Raw genomic sequence first — 8,409 nt, 5'->3', positions numbered from 1 at the left:
ACCACACTCTTTCTTTTGAGCCTCCTACCATGCCCTTTTCCTCTGTTCCCAACCCCGAGCATGTCAAATAGCTGGGTTGTGGTTTTTACTCTTTTTATATATTTATCATTGGCATATTGCTCCGCTCCCAGTAAACTTTATCCGAACTAATCTTTTATGCTCTTTCTACAATGAGTCCGGCCGTAACGGCTGCCTTACAAGACGCGCCTCAGCATAACTTGCCAGGGGCCCGGTATGGGAACAAACGAGCCGCCAGTAAAAGTCCGAACAGCTCTATAGCGTACTTCAGCATTGCAAGTTTGACCTTATATGCATCAGCTCCGAATCATTGTCTTTGGTCAATAGTTCGGTTGCCCGGCTCCTGTGCTTGCTACCCTACGTTCCGCTCTATCGGCTAGGGCAGTAAAGGGAGAACTACTATGATTGTGCCCTGGCCTAGACCGGATAAGCACCTCAGTAGAGAAAGCCGAAAACTGACTGCCATGATGCGGCGAGAGCTGGTCAACCACTTGACGACTTATTCGAATCTTTAGTGATTCTCCATGTCACACGAGGGATCTTTTTTAGATCAACATATGTAAAGCACTATGCGCCGTATACATACCAGGGGCTATGTCGTAGCCCCACCATAAAACTCCTATGGCTAAGTGAAAGCGTTAACGCCCTATAGTCCGATTGCCTGGTTCGCCGCATTATCACCTCCTTTATGGACCAAGACGTTGGATAAAGAGTGATTGAATGCTTTTCCGAACACCCCCGTACTTCCTACTTGGGGACTGAAGCTGACGATTGGAAAACTTTCAGATTATACTAAAATGACCACAGAGGAGGAATTCAAGCTTTTGAGCAAAATTTAAATAGATTAACTATAAAGTTGTCTGTTACATCATTATATAAATCACTCGAACATTATATCCTTCGAGCATTGACCGTCTATCAAGCGGGCGGCATCCAAGACGTCTTCAAAATAGTGCTCCGGCTCATTACGGTCCTGGCCCTTGCGTGGACTCCTCGCCGCAACATCAATGGCCTTCATCTTTCTCCAAAATGTTTTGACTCGGACAAAGGCCATCCGTGCACCCTCAATGCACGCCGACCGCTTCACAGCGTCGATATGTGGCACCATGTCAAAAAGCCGCCGCACCAGGCCAAAATAACTACTCGGAATAGGCTCACTTGGCCACAACCGGATTATGACGTTCTTCATGGCGTCGCCAGATATCCTATGAAGCTCGGCCCACTGGGACATCTGTTCATTGAGCAACAGAGGGCGCTTCGACGCGCCGAACTATGACCAGAAAAGCTTCTCCGTTGCATACCCCTCTTGTGCGTGGTAAAATTGCGCCGCATCAGAAGAACTCTTCGGCAAGTCCAAAAATTCAGCCGGAGAACTCCAGACCTGGTTTAGCTGAGCATAGTCCGGATCGTCATACTTGGTCTGAAGCAGAAAGGGCTTACCGGCCGCTATCTCCTTAGCCTGCCGAATCTCTTCTCGAGCTGCCCTAGATTCATACCGAGCTTCACTCGCCTCTCGTACGGCCTTATCAAGCTCAGCCATCTTGTCTTTATTCTCCTTCTCAAGGAATTCACATTGGCTGGCAGTATTCTTCAATTCAAGCGCCAGTGTGGATATTTTCTCTTCACTTTGGCGCCGAGCTGCCTGTTCGGCTCTTAGATCAGCCGATGCCTTCTCGGCAGCCGCATCACTATGCCGGGCCTGCTCCTTGGCCCGGGCTAGCTCCACCCGAAGAGCTTCAACGATGGCAGCTCCATCTGCAATCATGCACATTTCATATAAACCCTTTTCGGCATCAGGCCTACATTACAAGCACATTGGTGTAAGGAATGCTCGACATATATACCTTGAGAGTCGTCAAGATGCCTGTTGATCAATGCATCCGCAATATCCAGCTTTCGCTGCAGTTCGGCAACTTCCGTATTTCGGGTAGCCGTAGAAGGGGAGGCAGCCTGTATTCCAAGTTAAATCAAGGTTAGCAACTGAGCATATCTCTTTGATCCTCCGATCGCTTCCGTCAGAAGGCAATCCATGTCTCAGGGGCTACTGCATATACAACAGGTGCATTCTGTCAATATTATTCAATTGGCAAAACTACATCACAAACCTCAAAACCCCTTAGGAGGCTTGTGAAGGCCTCGTTCAACCCGCTCTTCACGGATAGAACCTTTTCGACCACCGTAACCATCAAGGCACGGTGTTCCTCCATAACGGACGCTTGTCGCAGCATGTCCGTCAGCATTTCCGGCGCTTCTGGGTCTTCGGAAGCCGCCGCCGGAGTACGGTATTCCTTTGAAGGAATCCGCCCACTCGCCCCCGGGATCGTCTCCGGCTCTAAACCGGATAGGGCGGGGCCACCATGCTTGATTCCCGAATCCTGAGTTACAGAGACACCACCTTCGGGTAATGCCCTCTTCGTTCCCTGCACTGCTTGTCGACCAGGAGGAGCCCCCCGGGACGATACCTCAGAATCATCCGCCCTGTTGGGTGAGGGGGCCGGAGAAGGCGTGTCACTCTCCATCATCTCTGGAAGAAGGTCTCCCGAGGAGGAGGACGTTTGGGAAACCCCAGGCATTAACCTGTGAAGACATACGTATGTCGGAGGATTACTTCAGTAATAAGAGAGGAAGGAGGTATCATTAAAGTACCCTGCTGCACTTATGGTTTGGCCAGAGGTTTATCCTCATCATAAAGCTCCACGTCAACATCGTTTGCCGGACTAAGCCGCCCGTCGATGGCGCTTTCCCTTTCTTGGAAGGTTTCCCCTCCTGACCTTCAGAAGCGGCCCTCTTCTTGCCATGGAAGGCCTCCTCTGCACCTTTGCCCTCGGGCGAGAGGGTTTCGGTTTCCCCGAACACAACGTCTGATTTATCCTTAGGGCAGAAACCACCTCCGGCCTCCCTGTTCTCGCCCTCCTCCGCAGACACCTGGTACGGTGTCGGAGTTAGCATCCTCGTTAGTAGGGCGCTCGCAGAGTCTTCGGGAAGGGGCGCCGGACACCAGATCAACACCGCCTTCTTTATCCAGTCCTGTGAAGGGACGGATTGTTCAATATCTTACCAAGAGATACTCGAATAAAGGGCGTGCGGAGATCGAATACTTACCCCGGTGTCTGGATGATTACAGTCGAGGCCAACATCTTCGGTGGTGTCCGGCCATTGCTCTTGTTCCCCAAAATATAATTTCCACATTCCCTCGTGCGTAGTGCCGAGGAAGTGTTGAAGAGTCCGCTGTCCTTCAGGATTAAACTCCCACATATGGAGAGGCCGCCGCTGACATGGCAGGGTCCGGCGGACCAGCATTACTTGAACGACGTTCACAAGACCGATGCCCTTCTCGGTAAGGCTTCGGATGCGACCTTGCAGAGTCTGCACCTCATCGACGGATCCCCAGTCCAGTCCCTTATTGATCCATGAAACAAGCTAGATTGGAGGGCCGGGTCGGAACGCAGGCATAGCCGCCCACTTGGAGCCCCGCGGCTCGTTGATATAAAACCACCCCTGCTGCCATAGGTCGGAAGACTTAGCGAAAGATCCTTCAAACCAAACCGCACTGGCAAGCTTGCCTATGGTGACGTTGCCGCACTTTGCCTGCTCCTCCTCTGTCACCTGCAGCCTCACGTCAAAGGTCTTGAGCCACAAACCAAAGTGCGGAGGAGTCCGGAGGAAGGCCTCACATGTGACGATAAATGTTGAGATGAGGAGAATAGAGTCCGGGGCCAGATCGTGAAAGTCTAGCCCATAGTAAAACATGAGCCCCCGGACGAAGGGGTTAAGCGCGAACCCTAACCCATGGAGGAAGTGGGACACAAATACTACCCTCTTGCCGGATTTGGGGGTAGGAACGACCTGCCCCTGTGCAGGAAACCGATGGAGGATTTCTGGGGTCAGATACCTCGCTGCGCGGAGCTTCACAATATCCTCCTCTGTGACAGAAGAAGCCACCCACCGGCCTGGACGGCTGGATCCGGACATGATTGGGGCTGGTGGCGATGGGAACCCAAGGGTTGGAACTTGGGGAGGCTAGGGTTGAGGAAGAAGCGAGCGCAAAGGAAGAAGACGAGTCTAGGACCCTATATAAAGACCCTGAGTGCTAAGCGTATCCACCTGGGTCTCGAAACTTACCAATCTCTAGAGAGTTGTACCCGGGGGACGGTTGGGTTACCCATGTCTGCATTAATGAAAATCCCGTGAATAAGGGAACACGATCTCTGCCTGTAAAACCGCGTCCCGAGACATGGGGTGGCGCGCCGGCCAACGGTTGGAAATAGTGACCGGGCAGGCGTGATGTCGTAAACAGTTACCAATAAATTGGGCTCGTATATTTTCTGCAACTATATATACAGGTCCGGATATATTTACTGCATCCGAAGACTATGTTGGAGTTCGGAGAAAGGGGAACCCGCCTTGCAATGCTGAAGACAATCTGCGCGCCGGACTCCTCGTCATTGAAGCCAGGTTCAGGGGCTATTGAGGGAGTCCTGGACTAAGGGGTCCTCGAGCGTCCGGCCTGCTATCCATGGGCTGGACTGATGGGCTGTGAAGACATGAAGACCAAAGACCATATTCCTGTCCGGATTGGACTCTCCTTGGCGTGGAAGGCAAGCTAGGCGACCAGCTATGAAGATTCCTTCTTATGTAACCGACTCCATGTAACCCTAGATCTCTCCGGTGTCTATATAAACCGAAGAGCATAGTCCGGATAGGGGAGATTCATTACCATATTAATAGGCTAGGCTTCTAGGGTTTAGCCATTACGATCTCGTGGTAGATCAACTCTTGTAATACTCATATTCATCAAGATCAATCAAGCAGGAAGTAGGGTATTACCTCCATAGAGAGGGCCCGAACCTGGGTAAATATCGTGTCCCCGTCTCATGCTACCATCGATCCAAGCCGCACAGTTCGGGACCCTCTACCCGAGATCCGCCGGTTTTGACACCGACAATAAGCTCTAGTGGCGCCAAGTCTCTTGCCTCTGCACTATTATGGGACTTGCGAGGTTGCTTAGCTTGCACACATACTTGGCACTTAGAGCCTTTGACAGTAGATATTTTCGGAATTAAATTCATATTGGCTAGCCGCGTCATGCAACCAAAGTTAATGTGACAAAGTCATGAATGCCAAATATCAGACTCATTATTGTGGCAAGCATTATTAATAACTTTAGTGCAAATATCTGACAAAGACAGGCGAAACAAGCCTCCGCTCTCATAGCCTTTTCCAACAAATTGTACATACTTAGAAATTACAACTTTATTGGATTCGAAAACCAACTTAAAACCATCTCGACATAAACGGGAAATGCTAACGAGATTTTTATTGATGGACGGCACATGATGAACGTTCTTTAGACGCACGGTCTTCCCCGAAGTAAACTTCAGATCGACCGTACCAACACCTCGAACGGTGGCATGTGACCCGTTTCCCATCAGCACGGGAGAAGTCCCTGTGACCTGGTAAGAAGAAAACATGGAGGCATCAGCACAAACATGTACATTGGCACCGGTGTCAATTAACCAATCAGGAGATTGAAATACTGATAGGATGGTAGGTAGAATACCATACCCAGATTCCTTCATATCAGTATCACCGATGACAACATTAGCGGACTTGCCGCTCTTCTCATGTTCGCGCTCCTCAAAGCGGTTAGGACACTTCGGAGCCTAGTGATTAGGATCACCGCAGACATGGCAAAGTCCCTTCCCCTTCTTATGAGAATTCTTCTTGAAGTTGGTAGAATGTGACGGCTTGTTCTTTGTATCAAACTTGCCTTTGCCCTGAGTTTTGTTCTTGTTGTTTTTGAACTAGTTAGGCTGGAAGTTCTTCTTCTGTACCATGTGGGCACTAGAAGCTCCCTCAGCAACTCGAGCACGTGTGTCCTTTGCTCTCGCCTTCTCTTAAAGATCAAGAGTACCAATGAGATCCGCAACGGAAAACTCCTGTCTCTCGTGTTTCAGGGAAGTAGCAAAATTGTTCCACGAAGGTGGAAGCTTGGCAATGATGCCTCCAGCAACATACACTTCAAGTACTCAAGTTCTTTTGCGAGCGACTGTATCTCATGAGCCTGCTATACAACAGAGCACTCATCAGTCATCTTGTAGTCATAGAATTGCTCCATGACGTACAACTCACTGCCGGCGTCCGAGGCACCAAACTTGGCCTCGAGCGCAGCCCACATGTCCTTGCTGTTGTCAAACGACATATACATATCCACAATGGAGTCATCAAGAACACTCAGAAAAGCGCCTTTAAAGAGAGTATCGATCTTCTCAAAAGCTTCCAGCTGTGCTGGATTAAGATCGCCCTCAGGCTTGCCATTGGTGGCGTCATAGCAGCCCATGGTCTGAAACCAGTAGACTGCTCTCGTGTGCCACCTCTTATATTGCACCCCCTTAAAGGCAGGCGGCTTCAGATGCGCAGCAAAACCACTCGGAGCAAATTGCCTATAGTCAGGTTTTTGGATTGTTGGAAATATGAGCAAATTACTTTGAGATTTAATCCGAATAAACACAAGATAAATCATGACAGCAATAGTAGAGATTAAACTAATCATGCAAACTAGCATAGTTAGATGAACAGATCACATCTAGGGCACATACTAGAAACATGAATTCTACCACGATCTCGAACAGGAAGGATAGAATCACATACGGTGCAGCGGGAGTAGCACCGTCGGCGTTAACGTTGTCGCCCATGTCGTCGAGGATGAGGTTGCCGAGGTCGGGGAAGAAGTCGTCGTTGGCGAAAGGAGGGATGGAGAAGACTTGCTTGGCAGCGCAATGATCTGGAACGGTGGTAAGAAACCATACGAAGCGGCGGCTAGGTTAGACGTCTGCCTGACTATATATAGTGCGGGCCGGGTAGGTCGTGGGAGTAAACCCCACGTCCGAGTCGTCATGATCCAAAAGAATCGGAAACGGTTCAGTAATTAACGCGTCCATTAATTATTAATTAATGACTCATTAATTTTTCCCAAGCAGCAAAAATATAGACAACGTGCATAGCTCTGTCCTCGGCTCGGCTCAATCCTGCAACCCGCGGCGCGTCGCGTCGTGATGAGGCGTGGCATGGCGAGGCGAGCGAGGAGGAGGAGCGCGCATGTAGGTCTCCTCTTCTCATGCTCATAAAAGTGATAGAAGAGCTCACCTTATAAAGAGGTGCAAGTCTCTCAACTTCCGTGGTGGGACTAAACTCTAGTCTTACTCACTCCACTCACATGTCTGCATGAATGGGCCAAGAGAATTTCAGAATTTTAGTTGGGCTTTGGGCCTTAGGCCTACTAGCAAAATTCCAACACGTCTTCTATGGCTTAGGCCATGAAGGCGCGGTGGATCTCGTCCCTTGTCAGTGGGAGGGCTCCTACTTTGTTTTTAGGTGTTTTTTGTGTTCGTTTAGAGTTTGTATCTTGCTCAGGAAGACGAGACGACGACGACTCCTTGAAGTTGGAATAAGGCTCCCCGCCTGACCCCTGTTTTGGTCGTGCATCTAGCGCCATCAGAGAGCGTGTGGAGGTTTGTCTCCGATGGATCTCTTGGGATTCAGTTGGCGTTTGTCTTCAGTAGATCCACTTGGATCCAGTCTTTGTTCATCTGTGTTTGCCTGTCTTCAGGTTGGGTCCTTCCAATCTATGTTTTTCTTTTATCCGCGGCGGTTGTTGTTCTGGTGTGCTGGTCCTATTGGGCCTTATCACGAATTCACAATGACTTCCCGACTGTCTACCACGACAAGGTTTGTTCGGCTCCGGCGATGGAGGGGCGACGATGGTGGCACACCTTAGGCTCGCTCCAGTGCATATAGTTGTTGCCAGATGATCTACAAACCTGAATGTAAACTTTACTTCTATTGTTCTTTACGTTGCCTTGAATGATGAGGAATAGACCAGAAGTTTTTTTCCCGCAAAAGAAAGTTACATTGGCGTAGATAGAACGCACCTTTAGTGGAAAAGGGGTCATTGACAAACCCCTATCCCTTAAGTTGTGGCTTGACTCGAACCCACTTTAACACGGAAACTAGTACGTAGGTGGATTGAGAGCATCCTACCAGGAAGGGTCATCCCATTTCATCCCGACTAGCGAGTAACAACTTATTCTACCTTGTCTTCTGGTGCCAGTGCCTTCACAAGATGTTGGAATTATTGGGACTTGTTGGATTATTATTTCAATAATTCCTAGAAAAGTCCAGATGCTCATATGACCCATTCATACATGACAAGGGGTATGCAAAGTTTAGTCCCACTCCCACCACGCTAGTGGAGGGTGTTAAAAGCCAACATATAAGGTGGGTTGTTTCACACACCATTAAGAGCGGTCCTCCTGTGCTGACCACCTCACTTCGCACACGTCGTGTTTCGTGATCGAGCCATGCTAGGACCAATGTGACGTGTGTGTGTGT

This window comes from Triticum aestivum, chromosome 4D (genome assembly GCF_018294505.1).
Source record: "Triticum aestivum cultivar Chinese Spring chromosome 4D, IWGSC CS RefSeq v2.1, whole genome shotgun sequence".
NCBI classification, from domain to species: domain Eukaryota; kingdom Viridiplantae; phylum Streptophyta; class Magnoliopsida; order Poales; family Poaceae; genus Triticum; species Triticum aestivum.
The sequence above is the reverse complement of the archived record's forward strand: the minus strand, read 5'-3'. Positions refer to the sequence as shown.